Source organism: Cornus florida, unplaced genomic scaffold (assembly GCF_030987335.1).
Source record: "Cornus florida cultivar Cherokee Brave unplaced genomic scaffold, ASM3098733v1 CherokeeBrave_3.0.0_Hap2_Chr11, whole genome shotgun sequence".
Classification (NCBI taxonomy): domain Eukaryota; kingdom Viridiplantae; phylum Streptophyta; class Magnoliopsida; order Cornales; family Cornaceae; genus Cornus; species Cornus florida.
The window spans coordinates 65,623,385-65,646,017 of NW_026775581.1; the positions used below are offsets into that span (position 1 = coordinate 65,623,385).

General features: G+C 39.4%; 1 pseudogene; it reads left to right on the plus strand.

The window, feature by feature from the left end:
* The first annotated feature begins 22,314 nt into the window (after positions 1–22,314).
* LOC132287568 (small nucleolar RNA R71) lies at positions 22,315–22,413 on the plus strand (annotated as a pseudogene).
* Positions 22,414–22,633: the final 220 nt, after the last annotated feature.

Below are 22,633 nucleotides of genomic sequence, written 5' to 3' on the forward strand. Positions count from 1 at the left end.
ATAGGAATTCCAAGGCTAATGTATGCACCACAACCCCCCATCATTAATCAAGCTCAATATAACCAAGGTGTCCATGTTGCACCTCAAGTTACTAATTCACCACTCGCATTGAGAGATCACTATGTTCCTAATGAGTATAATGCACCCACATGCATTCAATTGCCACCATTTAGAGCACACCATTATGAGATTAAAGCACAAACTATCCAAATGCTACCTAACTTTCATGGACTTCCTAGTGAAGAACCTTACAAGCATTTAGATGAGTTTCTTGAAGTTTGTTCTACCATTCGATACACAGACATGCCGGAAGAAGTTTTAAGGCTGAAACTTTTTCCATTCACCCTTAAAGATAAGGTGAAGTACTGGTTTAAAAAACCTTAGGCCTTTTTCTATAACTTCTTAGGCAGAAATGCAACAAGAATTTTTGAAAAAGTACTATCCGGTTTCGAAGACCAATGCTATGAGAACCGCCATTAGGGAATTCACACATAGGGAGGGAGAAACTTTCCACGAGGCATGGGAACGCTTCAATGAATTGCTTAGGAAGTGTCTTCACCATGACATGCCTAAATGGCAATTGGTCCAATTCTTCTTTGAAAGCTTATCGGACAATTATAAAGGCATGGTTGATACTTCAATGGGAGGTTCTTATATAGACCGGCAAGAGGAAGACGTGTGGCGTCTTTATGAGAGCATTAGTGAAAACTCTTTGCATAGAACATTGTCATCTAGGAATGGTAGAAATTCTCAAGGTAGGAAGAGTGTTGGCTTGCATCAAGTTGACCACTTAAATGATATAACCGCCGAGATGAAGTCTTTATCTCAAAAGTTTGATCAATTGATCAATCAAAACTTGGCGAATCAAGTGTCTTCCTTTCCTAACCATTCTCCTAGAGCTCAAAATGAATCATGTATGACTTGTTCTAGTGTTCTTCATTCTACTTCTAATCCTCATGGACAAATTCAAAATGAACCCATTGAGTAAGTTAATGCAACATTTGTGAACCAAGGGAACAATCCTTATGGTAACCATTACAATCCCGGTTGGAGGAATCATCCTAATTTTTCTTGGAAAAACCAAGGGGAGGGCTCGAACTCTTCCCAAGGCGATTTTCAAGGGAAATACATTCCACCTCCACTTCAAAACCAAGGATCCCAAGGTTCAAGACCATATAACTCACAAGGAAATCAATTTGCTAATTCTCATTTTCCTAACCAATCATATTCTCAAGGAAATTCTAGAGGTTCCGCTTTTGAGGAAAAGGATTTAAATGCTTTGGGCACTCTAGAAGCAAATACTCAATTGTTGCATTCTCATTCTCAATCAATTGCCAAGCTAGAAACCCAAGTAGGGCAAATAGCTGAAACACTTAATGCTAGAGAGAAGGGAAAGATGCACATGAATGCCCCAATCAAACAACAATGTGTTGTAGAAACCAAATCCTCATTGGAAGGGCATAATGTTGAGCATATCAATGCGGTAACAACCTTGAGAAGTGGTAGGGTAGTAGACAATCAAGTTAGAATGCCTAATGAAGAGAGTGAACCGGTACAACCTCAAGTTGTCACCCGTCCCGTTCCAGACACTATTCCTCCTTCATTGCATGTGCATGATCTTGAGAATGAGAAGCCCTCAAATTGTGAGTTGAAAGATGATTTCCAAAGAGATTCATTGAAAACAGTGTTGAAAAATGTGTTTGAGAAAAGTTCTTTGAAAAATGTTATTCATGATTCTTCTTTGAAAAGTGATTTGAAATCCAATGAATTGAACAAGTCCAATGCTGAAAATTCTTTGAAAGAAAATGCTGAAAGAGTTTTTGAAAAAGCTCCATTTCCGGACGCCTTGAAAGGGTCAATTTCAAAAGAAAGGCAAAAGACCAAGAACAATGAGATAATGGATCTGTTTAGGCAAGTCACAGTCAATCTTCCACTTTTGGATGCAATTAAGCAAATTCCGGCTTATGCCAAATTCTTGAAGGACTTATGCACCCAAAAGCGGAAGAACAAGAGCCAAACATAAAAAAAAGTGGTCTTAACCGAACAAGTGAGTTCCATTCTACAACACAACACTTTGCCAAAGTTTAAGGACCCCGGTGCACCTACAACATCTTGTGTCATTGGTGAACATGTCATCAACCGAGCACTTCTTGACTTAGGGGCTAGTGTTAACCTTCTTCCCTATTCGGTTTATGTCAAATTGGGCCTAAGTGAATTGAAACCGACGTCGGTGGTTTTACAACTTGCCGACCGATCCATTAAGAAGCCTAAGGGGATAATTGAGGATGTGTTGATTAAGATTGATAAGTTCTTCTTCCCGGTTGACTTTGTCGTCATTGACACGGAACCGGTGCCCAATCCAAAGAACCAAATTCCGGTTATCCTTGGCCGTCCTTTTTTGGCAACCTCAAATGCCAACATAAATTGTAAGACGGGGATAATGAAGATTTCTTTTGGGCACATGAGAGTGAAGTTGAACATCTTTAACCCCACACCCAATCCATTTGACAAATATGAGGAAGAGGTTAATGTGGTAGAGGAATATCATGATCTTGCTTGTGAAAGGAATGAGCTTTTGTGCATGAACAATGTTTCAAAGCCTTCATCTTCATCTTCAGTATTGCATGCAAGAAAAGTGATTTCGAACTCTTGTTGTGAAAGGGCGTGGAAGCCCAAGGAAAGTTTTGACAAGGAACTCAAGACGTCTTTTGAGTTTACCCCAACAACTTCTTCTAAGAACCATTTGTTGGGAGTGACTCGAAACATCTCTCATCCCAAAAAGGAGGGGATGCATTGCAAGATCTTTGATCCGGGTTAAAAGAACCCTAGGTCTTGCTAGAGACGTTAAAGACTAGCACCGAAATTTGTAGGATGTCAAAACCCTATTCCTCCCTCATTTCTATCTTGCATTTTGATTCTTGCGAAGTCTAGATACTGTTTTTGTGGTTCATATACATTGGAAGGAACTGAGTAAGGGATTGCATGAGCATTCAAGTCATTTTGAGTATTTAGGCATAAATTCGATCCAAGTTTTGGTTTGATCGATCGAACTTTGGTTTGATCGATCCAACTATGGACTCGATCGATCCAGATCTCATTTTGCACCCAACACTTAGAAAAATTTTGGACCTGCATCCAAATTCCAAAATGCATGCTCTCGGGACTTTTCAAAATTTTTCATGTTCGATCGATCGAATTCCAAGTTCGATCGATCCAAGGTTCCAACACGTGTCAACTCTTGAACCCTTAAACTTGTACATTCTTTATCCTCTTCGATCGATCGAAATCTTTCTTCGATCGATCGAAATTTGCATCTCATTAATTTAATTTCCTTTGATTTTTCAAAATTCATTTAAAAAAAAAAAAAAAAAAAAAATCTAAAATTTCAAAAAAAAATGCCATTAAGAGTGGAGACCTAAGTTCGATCGATCGAACTCCATCTTCGATCGATCGAACTCTGCATATCGTGTTTTTAAAATATAACTGAGTTGGATCGATCACTTTGGATCGATCCAACTTCAAAAGGAAACCAAACCCTAGTCTCCCTCTTCTCTCAATCTCATCCTAATCCGGCAAACACCCAATTGCCAATCATCTCATCTCTCTCGGTTTAGAGGTAAACCGAATGCAATTTTCTTGATTCCAAGCTTAAATTGATGCATGTTATTGATTTTCTATGTCGAATCATGTTATAAATGTGTAAATCGTCCATTATTGAAGCTTGAATTTCCTGTTACATGATATACATATACATATCCATTCGGCCGAACCAAATTGGGGATTGTGATGTGATTTGTGGAGTTTGGGGAGTGTTTGGGTGTTGAGGATTGGATGTTTGGTGTGTAGATGGGCCCACAAACACGTTTGTGTGGGACTCGTGCTTTAGATCTCACAGATCTGCGACTTTTCAGATTCGGCATTCGCACAGTTCGATCGATCGAACTTGTTCTTCGATCGATCGAAGTAGTGAACTTCATTTCACTACCTTCGATCGATCCAATCTTGTGCACTTTCATGCTTCGAGCAATCCAACTTTTGAACATTTTTCACTTCGATCGATCGAACTTTCAAAGATCACACATACACACTCCATTCATCTTATGTCGTCTTCATGCTATCTTTATATGCACAATGCATGTGATATTCCACATTGGATGCATTTCATACCTACATTGCTTAGCATGACTCACATTTCATTATTATCATAGATTCATGTCATCCATATTTTGTCTATCTTATTTGACATATATGTTTCTATTATGCACTTAAATTCTTATATATCTGGCACTAACTTATATATTAAAATTTTCTTGTCTTTTTACAGACCATGCCTCCGCGGTACAAAAGTACAGCCAGGAGATCTTCGGGGCCACAGCGACCCCGCAGACATATACGGCCCAGGATAGAGATGGTTGCAGAGCCATCTCATGCTCAGGAGGAGCCCGCACAGGCTACTCCCCCTTAGTCCCCATCCCACGAGGCTGAGGAGGGAGTTGACCACATTCCATCTACATCCCAGGCTCCTCCAGCCTTCACACCATTACCTTCTCCTGTGCGCCATCAGGCAGATGCAGCCACCATGCCATCACCGCAGCCACCTCTACCGGCTCAGCGCCGTGACCAGTTGCTGCCGAGATATGCAGCTATGACCGTGGCTCAGGAGTCATACTTCGATACTGAGTACTTCTCCGAGTCTATCCTGACCCGGTCTGGCTATCAGGATATCATGCAGCGGGGCCTCTCAGCCATCTTTGCCCCAGTCACCGGCCATGTATACCCGCGACTGGTGCGGTTATTCTTTCAGCATCTCCGGCCCTCGCCACGATCTACCGCGGAGATGATCACTACACTGGACGGCCACGAGATTGTCATCACAGTTGACACTCTGGCCCGTGCTTGCCGGTGCCCACACCGGTGTCCACCTGAGCTTGCAGAGACATACCCGAGGCTGCATAGGCCTTCATTTTCTGACATGGCTGTCTCCTTGACAGGCCATTATGCCGGTGGTCAGACATTCGCCACCAGGACCTTCTTGCCTGACAACCTCTGGTTCATCGACACAGTTCTCTTCCAGAACATTTACATGGCAGGCCACAAGATCCAGAGGCGTCATGACTACTTGACAGCTCTTTACGCTTTTTACACGGGCTGCTGGGTATCTATCCCAGTCCTCATCTGGAGCATGATGAGGTTGCTGTATGATTCTTTCATTTCCAGGAAGGACCCTGAGCGGTCCAAGGTCCTGCCCTTCGGACACCTCATCAAGCAGATCCTTCTTGACCAGCGCTATAGAGTGCCCCCAGATGAGGAGCCCCTTGTACGGTCCAGCTTCTATAGGAGGAGCGACTGGAATAAGAGCTATAATGCTCTTATTCGGAGTCTTCAGGAGCTAGTTGTAGAGGCAGCAGCTGAACTAGAGGAGTAGGAGGCAGCCCAGGCACATCCGGCACCTCCAGCAGCGGCAGATATCGCAGCGGACAACGCACCAGTCGGTCCGGCTACCGATCGCATGGACATTGACCTGGAGCGACCTGCGGAGGAGTATGCCGATGCTGCAGATGATGCTGATGCCGATGATACCAGTGATCGAGCCGCTGCTCAGGAGCGAGTTCGGGAGTCTTCTTCAGATGCATCTCTACCTGAGTCTCCAGTTCCCACTTCCGGATTCGGAGTACGCTTGCAGACACTGGAGGATGACGTAGCAGCCATGCGAGCCGACATCACTGCCCACCGAGCTGAGTTCACCTCTTTCAGGGCGGATGTCATGGCTTGCTTTGCCGATCTCTCCAGCCGACTACCTGCCCCTGCACCCGCACCTACACCTCCAGCCACTGCAGATCTTCACGATCAGGCCTCCTGAGACTCCACTTCCAGTTGTTCTATGCTTTCATTTCTTTTATTCTGGATCTGTATTATACTGTCACTGTTACTGTATTATACTTTGCGGCCGGTCTGTCGGCTTTATTATTTTATTGATGTACCTGCACTTTATATTCTCTATATATTACTTTTTGATTATGAATGTCTCTTAGTATCTCATATTTGTATGTTTGACTCCATCAGGTACACCACAGTGACTTCAGTGAGAGAGTGCTGCCCAATTTTTCAGGACCACTCTTACACCTCTCTCTCTATTATCTATTTATCCCATTTTACACTTGCATGTCCACTGTGCACTGATTATCCTATCTTGTTATCTAATGAGTTTATCCGAGTGCAAACTTTTCAGGACCATAGTTTATCCCAAGTTTGGGGGGGCCATGCCACCCACTTTGGATACTTCTATCCCGATCATTCATGTCTAAAGCACTGGTATACTCTTTCCTTTGTTCTCTTCACACATTGAGGACAATGTGCAGTTTAAGTTTGGGGGTATTGGTGTATTTTTCAGTGTTACTTTAAAATTCAAATTTTGAGCATGTCTTGTCTATCTGAGGGATATTTCTATACTTGGTCCATTTTTAGCTATGATTTTGATCTTTTGAGGACTATATTGCTTAAAATTTAAACATTGCTTGACTTGAGAGTCCAATACTCCTTGTATGCCTTGAGGATGCCATTTAGGAGTAAATTTTTCAAAAGATTGATATCTTGCTTGCATTTGTGGTCCACATCATCCTGAATTTGTGATTATTTTGAGATTCATTCTAGGATTCTACACTAGCACCGGTGCACACTGGCATTCATTTGTGGGGTACATGTTTTGTTGATTATTGAATTGGTTATATCCCAATTGGGCTAGTAGTGCATTGAAAGCTTTCATTCTTGATAAAAGTGGATAACAACCCCTTTTCATTGAGTTGCCGGGATTCTTGCCTCATTAAGCAGTGAACTTCTCGCGCCGAAAGGTGGAGGGCCCAAACTCTAGGTTAATAATTGATTATTAAAAAAAAAAAAAAAAAGTTGCAAAAGTAATAAAAGTGAGGACTTTTCCCAAAAGGTGAGAAGTAGGAAATGATTAGATGGTTGTTGTCTTGATTTGTAGCCTAGTTGATTTGAGTTTGTAAGTCCGTAGGGGTGTCTTAACACCTAATGCCCTAAAGCCATCTGGTTTGGGAGTCATTGACCTAAAGCTCGCTACATGAATCTTCTAGAAAGCTTAAGAGATCAACACATTGCACAATACTTCCATCTTTGATCCTCAATAAATAAAATAAAAAAAAAGAAAAAAAAATAGAGTGAAAAGAATAAGCGCACCTAGAACAATAAAGCTTTAATAAAAGGTTTACTCTCTTATCTTGATGATCGGTACTAGATTTGTGTGCTAGTTTGAGGGTAAGGATGTGATTACTTCTCTAGTTGGCTAAGATAGCAACACACTTGATGTCAGACCTCTCACATGGATTCTAGACTTGTTTCAATTTTCATGATCATTTTCTTGATATGTGGAGGACCATACTTGCTTGCTTGATATTGAAATTTTGGGAGATTGCTTAGAAACGGTTAAAAAATTGCATACTTGAGGTAGTTTTCTCCCAATGCTTGTTTGTAATATTGGTGCCTCTTTTGAAAGAATGAGCTTAATGTTTGTGGGTATCATTTTTGGAAACCCTCACGAGACTTCACTCGTCCACTAGGGGTAACCTAGGGGTTTAAAAGGTTTGTTGCATATGCTAAATGCAATCGTGTTCTCTGCGAAAATGGTGTTATCATTTTACTTGCTTTCCAGTTTATACTTGTTTAGTTGTTCATTTCATTCTTTTACTTCTTAGTTCATTGCTAGAGACTAGCAATATTTAAGTTTGGGGGTGTGATGAGCACCGAAAAGTGTGCATTTAAACCCGTTAAGCTTAAGTATTCTAGTACCTTTATCTATCTTACTTTGCCGTTTTAAACTTATTACGTGTTATTTATATATTCAGGCACTAATCCCAAAATTAAGCTAACTCAGCCAAATAAGAGCTTAATTGAAGCAATCCTGAGATAAACCAAAGGAGGGAGCAAAGTGGAGAAAGAAAGGAGCAAAAAGGAATCAAAGTTGTGCAGCTGAAAAGTTCGATCGATCTAACTTAGAGTTCGATTGATCGAACATCTATGATAAATCACAGTACTTCTTGATAGATCTAACCTTGGCCTTTGCTGAAATTCCAAGTTCAATCGATCCAACATCACCTTCGATCGATCGAACCCTATTTTGTCATATTCAAATGATTGATCTTATCCACAGCTGTACACCTACCAACCACTTTTGTCCTTTTCCCCATAAATATCTTCGAAATATCTCAGCCTTGTCCTTATCCGGAGGAGTCAGACCACTTCGATCGATCCAAGATGTAGTTCGATCGATCGAACCCATCTTCGATCGATCCAAGTTAAGGTTCGATCGATCGAACTTCCTCCAGCGAGAAAAAGTTAAAGTCCAGCTCATTTATTCCGTCCTTCACCCTATCATTGGAGAATATGCCTTGCATGACCACAGCTCATCATAGGGTGTATTTGACCTACCTATATAAGGAATATGATACACTTTTTGGAGAGGAGTCTAGAGTCTCTTGTCACACATTGAAAATCATTTTTGGAGGCTATTCTTGGAGAGGAAGAAGGGAGGAAGCTAGAGCAACCATTGGAGGAGATCTTCACCAACAAGGAGCAGCCATGGAGTTAGCCCTTGAGGGTTGGATCATCACTACCATGAGTGGCTAGACATCTTCTTGGGGCTAGACCTAGCCCCAAGCATGCTTTCTATACTCTAATCTTGTGTATTATTGAGGGATAAGTGTTGTATGATACATCTTGATATTCATGTATATATAAATCTTGATTATTTCATGGTTTGTATGGTTTAATGCTTCCAATTGACTATTCTATTCTACCTATATGTCTATGTATGCTAAAGTAGGATATTCATGTGCTTATCTCTAGATTTAGTGTTTTTGATGCATGTCTATGTGTATTGATGCTATAGATCTAGATATTATCAAGATGATATGCTTAATGAATGCTATTTTGGTTCATTTGATGGTTTATGCCTATTCTTGATGGTTTGTGCCTCTCCCCTAGTCTAGATAGCTTTATTTTTATGCTAGTAGTGTAGATTTAGTGTAGTGGTAGTATAATGTTAGATGGGAGGACAATCTACTCTTGATGTTTGATGTTCCATGCTTGTGAGTCTAAATGGCATATTCCTCTAATATTGTGTTGTATGTGGATTGTGAGCTTAATGAAGGATTAATGACTTGTTTTGATCTATTGTGCTATTCCCATGTTGTCTAGACAATATGCTCTATTATTTAGATATATTGTGCTCTTCATATGATGTTTAGACAATACTTGCTGGATTTGTCATCCTTGCCAATTGAATCAACCTAATGCACACACACCCTTATCATATTGCAACACATCCATTACCCTCAATTGATCACTTGTTAGTAGTATAGAAAAGTATTGCTTGGTGGTGATCTCTACACCCCAAGACCTCTCTCTCTCTTGTTTACCTCATATTATTTTATTTAGTTGAATTCAATTTAGCTTAATCAACCAACCAACCAATTGTGTGATCACTCGACCTACTAACCCTAATTACCATAGTTTCACAATTCGATACACCATCAAATCCCTTGGGACGATCCCTACTCGCCCTATCTATATTTTATATAGAGAAAGGTAGTAGTGGCTTTCTATAAATGTAAAACTTAACCACCTCCTAAATTCACACACAACTCTTCAAGCTTGACTTGGTATCGCGACCCTTGTAAAAGAGGACACCGATCAAGGTCACAGCCCATTGCTCGTATAATGTGCTTATTCTTCAAAAGGCGGTCAATTCTACCTTTCTCAGGCCTTTGATGATGTTCCCAAAGGTGAAGAAGCAAACCAATTATCCCGGGGCCAAAATGGAGCTAAATAAGGTGTAATTCCAACTCTGGGTGATCGAGGGATTAATCTCCTGTTATTCACAAAACTAAAAATGCCCTTGGGGGATCGATCTCCAAGGCTGGGGGATCGATCCCCCAGCCCCTGGCAGCACTACGGGATTTTGTCTTTTGGGCTTATTTGTTTGTAACTTATGGGCTTTAATAGAGTTTATTATTTAAGGGAAACAAGCCCATTATTTTAGGGTGAGTTTTTCATTAGTTTTGGAGAATATTATTTTTTGGCATAATTAGGTTTTATTTTTTTGTATCGTGTTATTATATTCTCTCTGGAAAACGTGAAAGAGAAAAACGAAAAACAGGCTAGGGTTAGGAAGAAAAGTTCAGAGATGATGAATCCAATGATGGAGATTGTTCTGTCTTCAACTCTATCAACCATGAGTGACTAATTATCCTACTTAGGATTGGATAAACACTAAGCATGTAACCTATTCTCTCTCTCTTTTCATACTTTTTGGGAATTTAATTGTATTTGATGTATAGTCTTGAATAATATAATTTAATTCTTTCATTTAATTATCTATGTCAATATCATGTTGTCTTATGTGTGTTTGATTGGTAATTAGGTTCTACACTTGAATTCTTTGTTAATTGATTCTTGTGATGGCTATACATGATGTTAATTAGTTGTATTTGTGTTTTGATTTGATAGAATTTGCTTCTGCTAGATGGATTGCACTACACAGTTAGTTTAATTAGGTTAAGTTCTTATTGAATTTAGTTAATTTCAGGTTTAATTAGTTTAATTGCACTTTCGTTCTTAGGTAACTAGACAATCCATGATTGTGTTTGATTTCCATGTTTGTTGCCACAATTTACATTATCCTCCAGATTAATGTGAGTTGAAATTACTAATTGAATTGATGGACCATGCTTTGAATTGGTGAATTGATTTACACTTAGTTAATTGTCATTAAGTAAACGATTCAAGCTTTAAATTGATGTTTCATACTTTTCATTGCAATTGTTAGCCATATTTAGATTATACATTTTATTTCCCCAATTAGTTAAAAGTTAGTGAGTTAGGAAATGTGCTTAGTGATGAATCCTACATCCTAAGTCTCTTTCTAATCTTTTAAACTCCATTATTTTATTACAATCATTTAGCTTAAAATTAATCTAATTACAAAACCAAACCTTTTTAGCAATCACATAAGCACTAAAGTAGAATTTAATTCTGGAAAATCTATAATTGTTTAGATTTCTTGGGACGATCCCTGTTCACTTCATACTCTATAGTATAAGTGTTTAGTGGTTTTATAAATTTTAAAATATAGTGCCCACTTGACATTATTTCTAAACCTAAAGTGTTGTGCATTATTTTGTGCACACGCTGGGTCGCACCAATTTAAATAAGCATGATAAATTCAAGAATGATTAATCCATGCTATAAACTTGAACATCATGAGATTTAAAATCAAATTTGCATGTTGTTAATGGCTTTGTAGGATTTAAATTAATTGTCGTCATGTTAGCAAGTTAAATGGATTGATATAAATTTACTCTTGTAAATTACAGTATAATATACTCAATAAATACCTGTTTCTCTTATTATACTCTTCTCTGGATTTTAGTTGATAAACTGCTTTATTCTGTTTTATCAATTATTGGATTGTTTTGTGGATTATATACACCGGTATGGGACGGTGGCATATTAGGTACGGATTAAATCAAAACACTTATTCCTACCTATTCTGGAATAAGGGAATGGATTAAATATAATATTAAATCCTACTTATATTCATGTCAGATCAACTGAAACAGTTGAATGACATCTTGGATGTTTATTTTATGTTCTGGATTTGGATTGATTTTTATATGTATGATTATGGTACCACGATATGATCTTGAGTCTCAGGATCGATGGTTACAGTACGTATATCACCTAGGATGGATAACTGGACAAAATTGATGTACCCTGGTAGGTCTAGGTATACATGCTCACATGATATGCGATTTGCATGTTACCTTCTATTCAGGCTGAGACAGAACTATAGGTTAGCGAGCGTCTTATAGTGTGTATTTATACATAAATGGACTATTTAGTTATTGCTGAGTTATCTGGGATGTATCTGCGTATCAGGTCTCTGCTCAGATTGTAGTAGAGTAGAACTTGTTCGTGGGCCTGACCCACTATTATTTTTCAGGTATCGGATGGTTCCAGTCTTAGAGCTTGTTCGTGCCGAGTAGAGGCAGTCACTCACTCTTCCGACTACATAGGACTGTTATTCATGTTTTAGTTTTGGATTCCTTTTCAGTTCAATTATTTTAATTATAGTTGGGATATTATTAGGAGTCCACTAGATGGATTTCCGAGTTGTAATAATATTGGAGATTTTGGAAGTATTGGATTATTTAATTGATTTGTTCTGAAGGATTAATATTTAGATTTTCTTTAGCTTATTTATTCTTATTTTATTTTGTATTCTGTGTTCGTTTAAATACTTTAATTATTTGATATTCCCTCGGGTTTGGGCTTGGGCCTGTTTAACCCATGTCTCAGAGTCGAGGGATATCATAGGAAATTAACTAACTGGTGTTTTTCCTCCTTTGCAAGCCCTGATAGTACTTTCGTAGTTCTGTCTGGCCTTAGAAGATCAATTTACACATCAACAAGAGGCTCTTCGGTAGGGACCGAAGGCTCCTCTTCCCCATTCTTGCTGCATGGAGGCTCTTGTAATTGCTATCTTGGGCTATTAGATTGGACGGGAGTGTTTCCCTTCCCAGCAGCTTTCAAAGTTACAGAGTAGCATTCCTTAGCTGTGACCTGTCGCCATGGATATCAATCACCTTGTTACCATCTGGGCTCAAACATCTCATCATCTGGTGCAAAGTCAATGGGACACCTTAGACCTGTGAATCCACCATCTTCTCATCAAAAGATTGTAAGACGGATGGATCTCAACTACCACAAAGCTTTCAATCAGCACTCTCTCAGCAGCTCGAACCGGCAATTCTACCATACCGATAGGCTCCACTCGCTTCCCATCTGTTAGTCCTTATATTGTAGGTCGCGGTGACCACAAGCTTGGAGAAGCATGCAATTTAGGCGAGGGCCAAGTTTTACATTTGTAAAAGCCACTACTACCTTTCACTATAAATATAGCTAGGGCGAGTAGGGATCGTCCCAAGGGATTGGAGTCGTACTTGAATGTGGAATCGCTATTAGGGTCAGTAGGTTGAGTGATCAAACAAATGATTGGTTGGTTGTTTAAACTAGAGAGCAACTAAATTAAATTAAGTAAGAATGCAATGCTAAAAAGAGTAAGTAAAGGAGAGAGAGATCTTAAGGTTTAGAGATCACCACCAAGCAATGCATTTCTATATCATTGACAAGTGATTAATGAGGGCAATTAGGGTGTTGCAATATTGGAGTATGTGTATTTGGTTGATTCAACAAGCAAGGATGACTAGTTAAGCATGTATTGTCTACACATCATGTGAAAGGCACAATATATCTAAGCTATGAAGCATATATTGTCTAAACAACATGTGAAAGGCACAATAAATTAAAACAAGTTATTAATCCTTTCATTAAGCTCACAATCCAAATCCAACACAAGGATAGAGACATATGCTAATTGCATTCACAACCTTGGATCATCAAATAACAAGCAAAGATTGTCCTCCCATTTAACACTACACTACAACTGCACTACATCTACACTACTAGCATGAAAATAAACTAAGGGAGAGGCACAATCCATCAAGAGGTGAGCATGAACCATTAAAAGAATCACAAAAGCATTCCTTTAAGCACTATGTTTTAACAACCTCTAAATCTATGGCATCAATACACATAGGCATGCATCAATAACACAAAATCTAGAGACAAGAACATGAACATCAATTATAGCATACATAGACATATGGATAGAATGAAATGATCAATTGAAAGCATTAAACCACATAAATCATTGAATAAATAAGATCTATATATCTCAAAGTGTCAAAACATCAATTACAACACTAATCCCTCAATAATACACAAGATTAAGATATAGAAAGCATGTTTGGGGCTAACTCTAGCCCCAAGAGGATGTCTAGCCACTCATGGTGAGGAGGCTCCAACCCTCAAGGGCTAACTCCATGGAAGAGGTTTGCTCCTTGTTGATGAAGATCTCCAATGGTGTCTCTAGCCTCCTCTTTCTCTAAACTTCCTCTCCAAGAGATGATATCAAAAATAATGTTGGCTCCCTTTTGAAAAAGCAATCCTTATCCTTATATAGGTAGGTCAGAATGACACCCAAAATGAGCTGGGGTCGTGCACAATATTCCCTAATGATTGGATAAAGGACAACTTTCAATGGGACGGAATTTTAACTTTTTCGCACCGGAGAAAGTTCGATCGATCAAAAGTAAGTGAGATCGATCGAACTTAGGTTGGATCGATCCAACTGGCTGAGCTTTTTGGAAAAAGACAAATCCGAGATATTTATAGGAGATATTTAAGGGAAAAGGACAAAAGTGGTTGGTGGGTGGTATAGTCGTGGATAGGATCAATCATTTGGATAAGGACAAAGATGTTCGATCGATCGAAGAATGATGTTGGATCGATCGAACTTTTGGACTTAAGTGCTTTGGGTCAAGGTTTGGATCTATCTTGAAGTGCTGAGATCGATCAATGTTTGATTGATCGAACCTTGGACTTGGATCGATCGAACTTGCTGCTTTGCTTCATTTTGCTTCTTTCTTTCTCCACTTTGCTCCTTTCTTTGTTTAATCTCAGAATTGCTTCAATTAAGCTCTTATTTGGCTGAGTTAGCTTATTTTCAGGATAAGTGCCTGAAAATGGAAATAATATGAAATCAATCTAAAATGGTAAAGTAAGATAGATAAATGTACTAGAATGCCTAAGCTTAAGGGGTTTAAATACGCACTTTTCAGTGCTCATCACACCCCCAAATTTAAATATTGCTAGTCCCTAGCAATGAACTAGAAAGTAAAGGAATGAAATGAACAACTATACAACTATAACTAGAAAGTAATAAATGGATAACGCCACTTTCGTAAGGAACACGATTGCACTTAGCACATGCAACAAGCCTTTTAAACCCCTAGGTTACCCCTAGTGGACGAGTGAAGTCTCGTGAGGGTTTCCAGAAATGGTACCCATAAACATTAAGCTCATTTTTGTCAAAAGAGGTACCAATATTGCAAACAAGTATTGGGAGAAAACTACCTCAAGTATGCAATTTTTCAACCATTTCAAAGCAATCTCTCAAAATTTCAACATCAAGTAAGCAAGTATGGTCCTTTACACATCAAGAAAATGATCATGCAAATCAAAACAACTCTAGAATTCTTTTGAGTGGACCGGCATCAATGTGTTGCTATCTAAGCCAATTAAAGAATTAATCACATCCTTACCCTCAAACTAGCACACAAATCTAGTACCGATTATCAAGACAAAAAGTGGACATTTTATTAAAGCTTTATTTATCTAGGTGCGCTTATTCTTTTCACTCATTTTATTTTATTTTATTTTATTTTATTATTTTTTTTTTATATAGGATCAAAGATGGAAGCATAGTGCAATGTATTGATCTATTAAGCTTTCTAGCGATTCATGAGATCGAGCGTTAGGTCAATGACTCCCAAACCAGACGGCTTTAGGGCATTATGCGTTAAGACACCCCTACGGACTTACAAGTTCAAATCAACTAGACTACAAATTAAAACAACAACCATCTAATCATTTCCCACTTCTCACCATTTGGGAGAAGTCCTCACTTTTTATTGCTTTTGCTTTTGCTCCTTTTTTTTTTCACTGAATAAAGTTCAATTATTAACCTAGAGTTTGGGCCCTCCACCTTTCGGCGCGAGAAGTTCAGTGCTTGATGAGGCTAGAATCTCGGCTACTCAGTGAAAAGGGGTTGTTATCCACCTTTATCAAGAATGAAAGTTTTCAATGCACTACTAGTCCAATTGGGATATAACCAATTCAATAATCAACAAAGCATGTATCCCACAAAAAATGCTAGTGTGCGTCTGTGCTAGTATAGAAGACTAGAGTGAATCTCAAAACAATCACAAAATCAAGATGAAGTGGACCACAAGTGCAAGCAAGATATCAATCTTTTGAAATATTTACTCCTAAATGGCATTTATAAGGCATACAATAAGTATTGGACTCTCAAGTCAAGCAAATTTTAAATTTTAAGCAATATAATCCTCAGAAGATCAAAATCATAGCTAGGTATTAACCAATCATAGAAATATCACTCAAATACACGAGTCATGCTAAAAGTTTGAATTTAAAACTGTCACTATAGAGCACCATTCACTCCAAACTTAAATTGCACAATGTTCTCAATGTGCAAAGAAAACAAAGGAAAGAGTATACCAGTGCAACTAAGCAAGAATGATCGGGACTGAAGTATCCGAAGTGGGTGGCATGGCCCCCTCAAACTTAGGATGAACTGTGGTCCTAAAAATTGGCACTTGGATAAACTTATCAGATAACAAAATGGGATAATCAGTGCACAGTGAACATGCAAGTGTAAATGGGATAACAGAAAATGAAATGAGAGAGGTATAAGGGTGGTCCTGAAAATTAGGTAGCACTCTCTCACTGAAGTCACTGTGATGCACTTGATGGAGTCAAACATACAGATATGAGAATACAATCAGATGACATCCATAGCAAAAATAGATATATAAAATAGAGAAAGCGCAGGTATAACAAAAATATCAAAGCGGACAGACCGGCTGTAAAAATAATACAATGACAATAATAAAGTGTCAAAAGGAGAGAGGGATCATCAGATAGAAAAGAGTGGGAGCTCAATAAGATGAGGTAGGATGGGCAGGTCTGGTTCCGCGGATGACTCTAGATAAATCTCTGAACATGGTCGCGACATCCGTGCGAAAGGTAACGAACTCTGCTCTGTGGGCCTTGAGGTCAGCTCTGATGGCAACAACATTGTCCTCGAGCATCTACAGACGTACTCCGAAGCCGGGGGTCAAGTCTAGTATGGAGGAGTCAGAAGACAGCTCCTGGGTCTCCTCCTGCTCGTGGATAGGTGAGCCGGCTGGAGAATGCTGAACTGCGTCATCCACTGAGTGCTCCAAGTCAATGTCTATATCAATGTCATCATGCTTGGCTGCTGGATCGACTGGTGCATCGTCCGCTATGGGAGCTGCTGCTGCTGGCTCTGCTGGTGCCGGGGCTATCTGTGCTGCTGCCTCCTCCTCTAACTCCAGCTCTGCAGCCGCCAGTATGGCATGGGTCTGTAGGCGAGTGATAATAGCTCTGTAGCTCTTGTCCCAGTCCTTCTTGAGGAAGTGACAGGAACTTTTCTCGGGGTCCTCCTGCGGGTGGATGGGATAGCGCTGGTCTATTAGAATCTGGGTGATGAGGTGGCTGAATGGAAGAGACTTGGCCCTTCCAGGCGCCTCCTTGCTGACGTATTCATCGTAGAGCTTCCTCATCACGCTCCAGATAAGTGGAGGAATAGACACCCCGTGGCCGGTATAGAAGGCGTACAGGGCTTCTAGATAGTCGCCCCGCCTCTGAATCTTGTGTCCAGCCATGTATATGTTCCGGAAAAGTACAGAATCGATACACCAAAGGTCGTCTGGAAGATATGTGCGGGTAGCGAAAGTCTCGTCACCTGCATGGTGACCTGTGAGAAAAACCGCCATATCAGCGTAAGAAGGCCTGTGGAGCCTAGGATATGTCTCCTGTAGCTTGGGCGGGCACCGATGTGGACAGCGAGTCGAACGGGCCAGAGTATCCACTGTAATGGTGATCTCATGGCCATCAATAAAAGTGATGAGCTCGGTTGTAGTGCGCAGCGATGGTCAGAGGTTTTGGTAGAATAATCGTACCAGTCACGGGTAGATTACCTCTGTGACTAGGGCAAGAATAGCTGAGAGGCCCCGCTGAATGATGTCCTGGTAGGCAGATCGAGTCAGCACCGATCTGGAGAAGAATGCGGTGTCGAATGCTGACTCGTGGTCGATAGTCATGTGTGCATATCGAGGAGCGAGTCTGTCGCGCTGTAAAGGAGCTGGCTGAACAGGTAGAGCCGGCTGAGCTGGCTGCTCAGTGCCTCTATGCGGTGGAGATGGTGATGGAGTAAATGCTGGACGAGCTAGCAATTGGGGTAGAGTAGGGTGTAATGGCTCCTCTATATGGGAGGGCTGCGCAGTCTCCTCTGTCCGTTGTCGCACTCTCCTCTGTGTGTGTTCGGGGCTAGGATCCCGGACATGAGATGGACCGGCTCCATCGTCAAGTCGGTGTCTGGTGCCGTGACCGTGTCTACGTGCTACAGTCTTGACGCAAGCCATAGTCTGCAAATAGAATTTCAAGAATTAGTGCCAGCATATATAGAATATAAGGCACAATATAGAAACATGTATGTCAGATAAGATAGACAAAACAAAATATTACATGATTCTATGCAACTAGCAGAATATGAAACATGCCAAACAATGTGACTATGAAATGCATCCAATGTGGAATATCACAGGCATTGGGCATATATAATGTAGTATGAACATAAGATAAGATGAATGGAGTGTATATATGAGATCTGTGAAATTCAATCGATCATAAAAAGAAATGAGATCGATCACAAAAGTTGGATCGATAGAAGGTTGAGTTGGATCAATCACAAATATTCGATCGATCATAAATTTGTTTGATCGATCAAACAGTGCGACGATGAAACCTAACAGTCACAGATCTGTGACTTTTGAAGAACGGGGCCCACACGAACGTGTTCATGGGCCCTACAACACATCAAATTAACAACTCCCATCACCCAAACATGGCCCATACTCCCAAATCAAACAAAAATATCAAAAATATATACAACGATATACATATATATATATATATATACATATTTTAAGCATCAACAATGGAGGTTCAATCATATATAAAGCATGAATCAAACATATAAACCATGTATGCACGAGATTGAAGCTTGAAATCGACTAGTGAGGTCTCGGATCTTACCCAAATAGAAGAGAGATGTGGATGCAAAGAGGGAGGGATGAAACCGAGATGAGAGAGAGAGAGAGAAGCTTGGTTCTCGCCGGAGATCTTGCCAGAGATGGAAGATATGAGCTAGGGGAGATGATTTGCAGTAGAAGGGAATGAGAGGCTAGGGTTTGATGTGTTAAGATCGATCCAAATGATCGATCTCAAGACCCTTGGATCTTTTTTTAAAAACATTTCCCGACTAATTCGATCGATCGAAAATGAGTTGTGATCGATCAAACTTTGATGAACTCCTTTCAAAGTATTTTAGGATTTTTGGTTTTTTTTTTTTAAATTAAATAATTAATTAAAAACTAAATAAATTAAAATATTTTTGAATTTTTGAAAACTTGTTGAAAATTGAAACAAAATAAAATGAGAGTGAAAATAGAATAAAATAAAAATGAAAATATTTTTGGATTTTTTAAAAGTTGAAAAGTCAAACTAAAGTTAAAACAATGAAATGAAGATTTGTGACCGATCGAAACAAGAGTTTGATCGATCATACAGAGAGCAAAAATATGCAGGTTTTTGGTTCAAAATTTGGCTAAGTGTTGGAACATGTGATCGATCGAACTGGGAAGTTGGATCGATCAAAGAATTTTTAGATCGATCTTGGAATGTTTCGAACAATCAGATAGAGAGCTGAAAATATGCAGGTGGATGCAGGCTCAAAATTTTTCTAAGTGTTGAGGCATGAGATCGATCAAACTTGGAAGTTGGATCGATCGAATGTCTTTTGATCGATCTGAGAATTAGTTCGAACGATGGGACAGAGAGGTGATTTGGATGCAAGTTCTGCAGGCTCAAAAATATTCTAAGTGTCAACACTCAAAATCGATCGAATAGGATAGTTGGATCGATCGAAGGTCCTATGATCGATCCAACTGAGAACTAAGATCACAGATTTTTCTTGGATCGATGGGACAGAGAGCCTATTTGGATGCAGGCTTGAAAATTTTCTAAGTGTTGGATTCAGATGGAAGTTTGATCGATCGAACTCAGGTATGAGATCGATCGAACTTATGTAGAATGCTTAAAAATGACACGAAAGCTTATGCAATTCTCACCAAAGTTCCTTGAAATGCATATGAACCGAAAACAAGTATCTAGACTTCGCAAGAAATGAAATGAAAGATAGAAATGGGGGAAGAATAGGGTTTTGACACCCTACGAATACCTTTGCTAGTCTTTAACGTCTCTAGCAAGACATTGGGCTCTTTTAGCCCAGATCAAAGATCTTATAATGCATCCCCTCCTTGTTGGAGTGATGGATGCTTTGAACTCTACCCAACAAATGGTCCTTTAAAGAACTTGTTAGATCAAGCTCAAAAGAGGCTTTTGATCCTTTGTCTATGCCATCAAAACTTTTGGGCTTCCATGCCCTTTCAAAGCAAGAATTTGAAACAACACTTTGAGAATGCAAGGTTAAAGATGATTCTTTGGAAGTTTTGGTTTGACACAAAAGTTCATTTCCTTGACATTGAAGATCATGACACTTTTCTACAACATTGACCTCTTCTTCATATTTGTCAAATGAATTGGGTATGGGATTAAAGATATTCAACTTCACCTTCATGTGGCCAAATGAAATCTTCATTATCCCATCCTACAATTTATGTTGGCATTAGCGGTTGCCAAGAAAGGACGGCCAAGGATAACGGGAATTTGGCTCTTAGTATTGGAAACCGGTTCCATGTCTATGACAACGAAATCAATAGGAAAGACATATTTATCAATCTTAATCAAAACATCTTCAACCACACCTCTAGACTTTTTAATGGATCGGTCGGCATGTTACAAAACTACCGACGTCAGTTTCGATTCACCTAAGCCTAGTTTGACATAAACTGAGTAAGGAAGAAGGTTAACACTTGCTCCTAAGTCAAGAAGCGCCCGATTAATGATATGTTCACCAACAATGCATGATGTAGTGGGTGAACCAGGGTCCTTAAACTTTGGAAGAGTGTTATGTTGCAAAATTGAGCTTACTTGCTCGGTCAAAACTACCTTTTTTGGTGCTTGGCTTTTGTTCTTTCGCTTTTGGGTGCAAAGATCTTTTAAAAACTTGGCATAAGCTGGAATTTGCTTGATTACATCCAAAAGTGGGAGATTAACTTTTACTTGCCTAAACATTTCCAAAATCTCATTGGTCTTGACTTTTTGCTTTTCTTTCAAAATGAACCCTTTCAAGGCGTTCGGAAATAGAGCTCTTGGCTCGATAACATTTTGAGAATTTTCTTTTAAAGCCTCTTTAACACAAGAAGTTTTCAAATTAGGTTTCAATTCACTTTTCAGCAAAATTTTCTCAACATCATTTTTCAAAACTTTCTTCAATGGATCATTTTCAAAATCGCTTTTCAAATCACATTTTTCAGCTTTCTCATTTATAAGATCATGCACATGCAATGAAGGAGGAATAAAATGTGAAACGGGATGGGTGACAACTTGTGGTTGCACCGGTTCACTCTCTTCATTGGTTATTTCTACTTGATTATCTACAACTATACTACTCCGCAAGGTGGTCACTGCATTAACATGTTCTACGGTACACCCCTCCAATGAGGATTGGGTTTCCACAACACATTGTTGCTTAGGCGGGGCATTAATAGGCATCTTTCCCTTCTCTCTAGCATTAAGAGTGCTAGCTATTTGCCCTACTTGGGTTTCTAGCTTTGCAACAGATTGAGAATGAGAATGAAGCAATTGTGTGTTAGCCTCTAAAGTGCCCAAAGCATTTAAAACTTTCTCTTCAAAAGCGGGACTTCGAGAATTGCCTTGGGAATATGATTGGTTGGGAAAATGAGAATTAGAGAATTGATTCCCTTGTGATTGGTATGGCCTATAACCTTGGGATCCTTGATTTTGAAATGGAGGTGGAATGTATTTCCCTTGGAAACCGACTTGGGAAGGGTTTAAGCCTTCTCCTTGGTTTTGCCAAGAGAAATTTGGATGATTCCTCCAACTTAGATTATAATGAGTACCATAAGGATTGTTCCCTTGGTTCACAAAAGTTGCATTGATTTGCTCATTAGGTTCACTTTGCACTTGTCCATGATGACAATGAGAAGTAGAATGAAGAACACTAGAATAAGTCATACATGTTTCATTTGATGCACGATGAGAATAGTTAGGGAAGGAAATTACTTGGTTCGCTGAGTTTAGTTAATTAAAAATTGATCAAACCTTTGAGACAAAGACTTCATTTCAGCGGCTATCTCATTTGAATGTTCGACTTGATGTAAGCCAACACTCTTCCTACCTTGTGTGTTTCAACCATTCTTTGATGATAATGTTCTATGCAATGAATTTTCACTCATGCTTTCATAGAGACGCAATACATCATCCTCATGCCTATCAATGTAAGAGCCACCCATGGAAGCATCAACCATGCCCTTATAATTATCCGATAAGCTCTCAAAAAAATATTGAACTAATTGCCATTTGGGCATGTCATGGTGTGGACACTTCCTTAGCAATTCATTGAAGCATTCCCATGCCTCATAGAATGTCTCCCCATCCCCATGTGTAAATTCTCGAATTGAGGTCCTCATGGCATTGGTCTTAGAAACCGGATAGTACTTCTTCAAAAACTCTTGTTGCATTTCTACCCAAGAAGTGATTAAAAAAGGCCTAAGATTGTTAAACCAATATTTTGCCTTGTCCTTAAGGGTGAATGGAAAAAGTTTAAGCCTTAAGACTTCATCCGGCATGTTCGTGTATTTCACGGTGGAACATACTTCAAGAAACTCATCCAAATGCTTAAAAG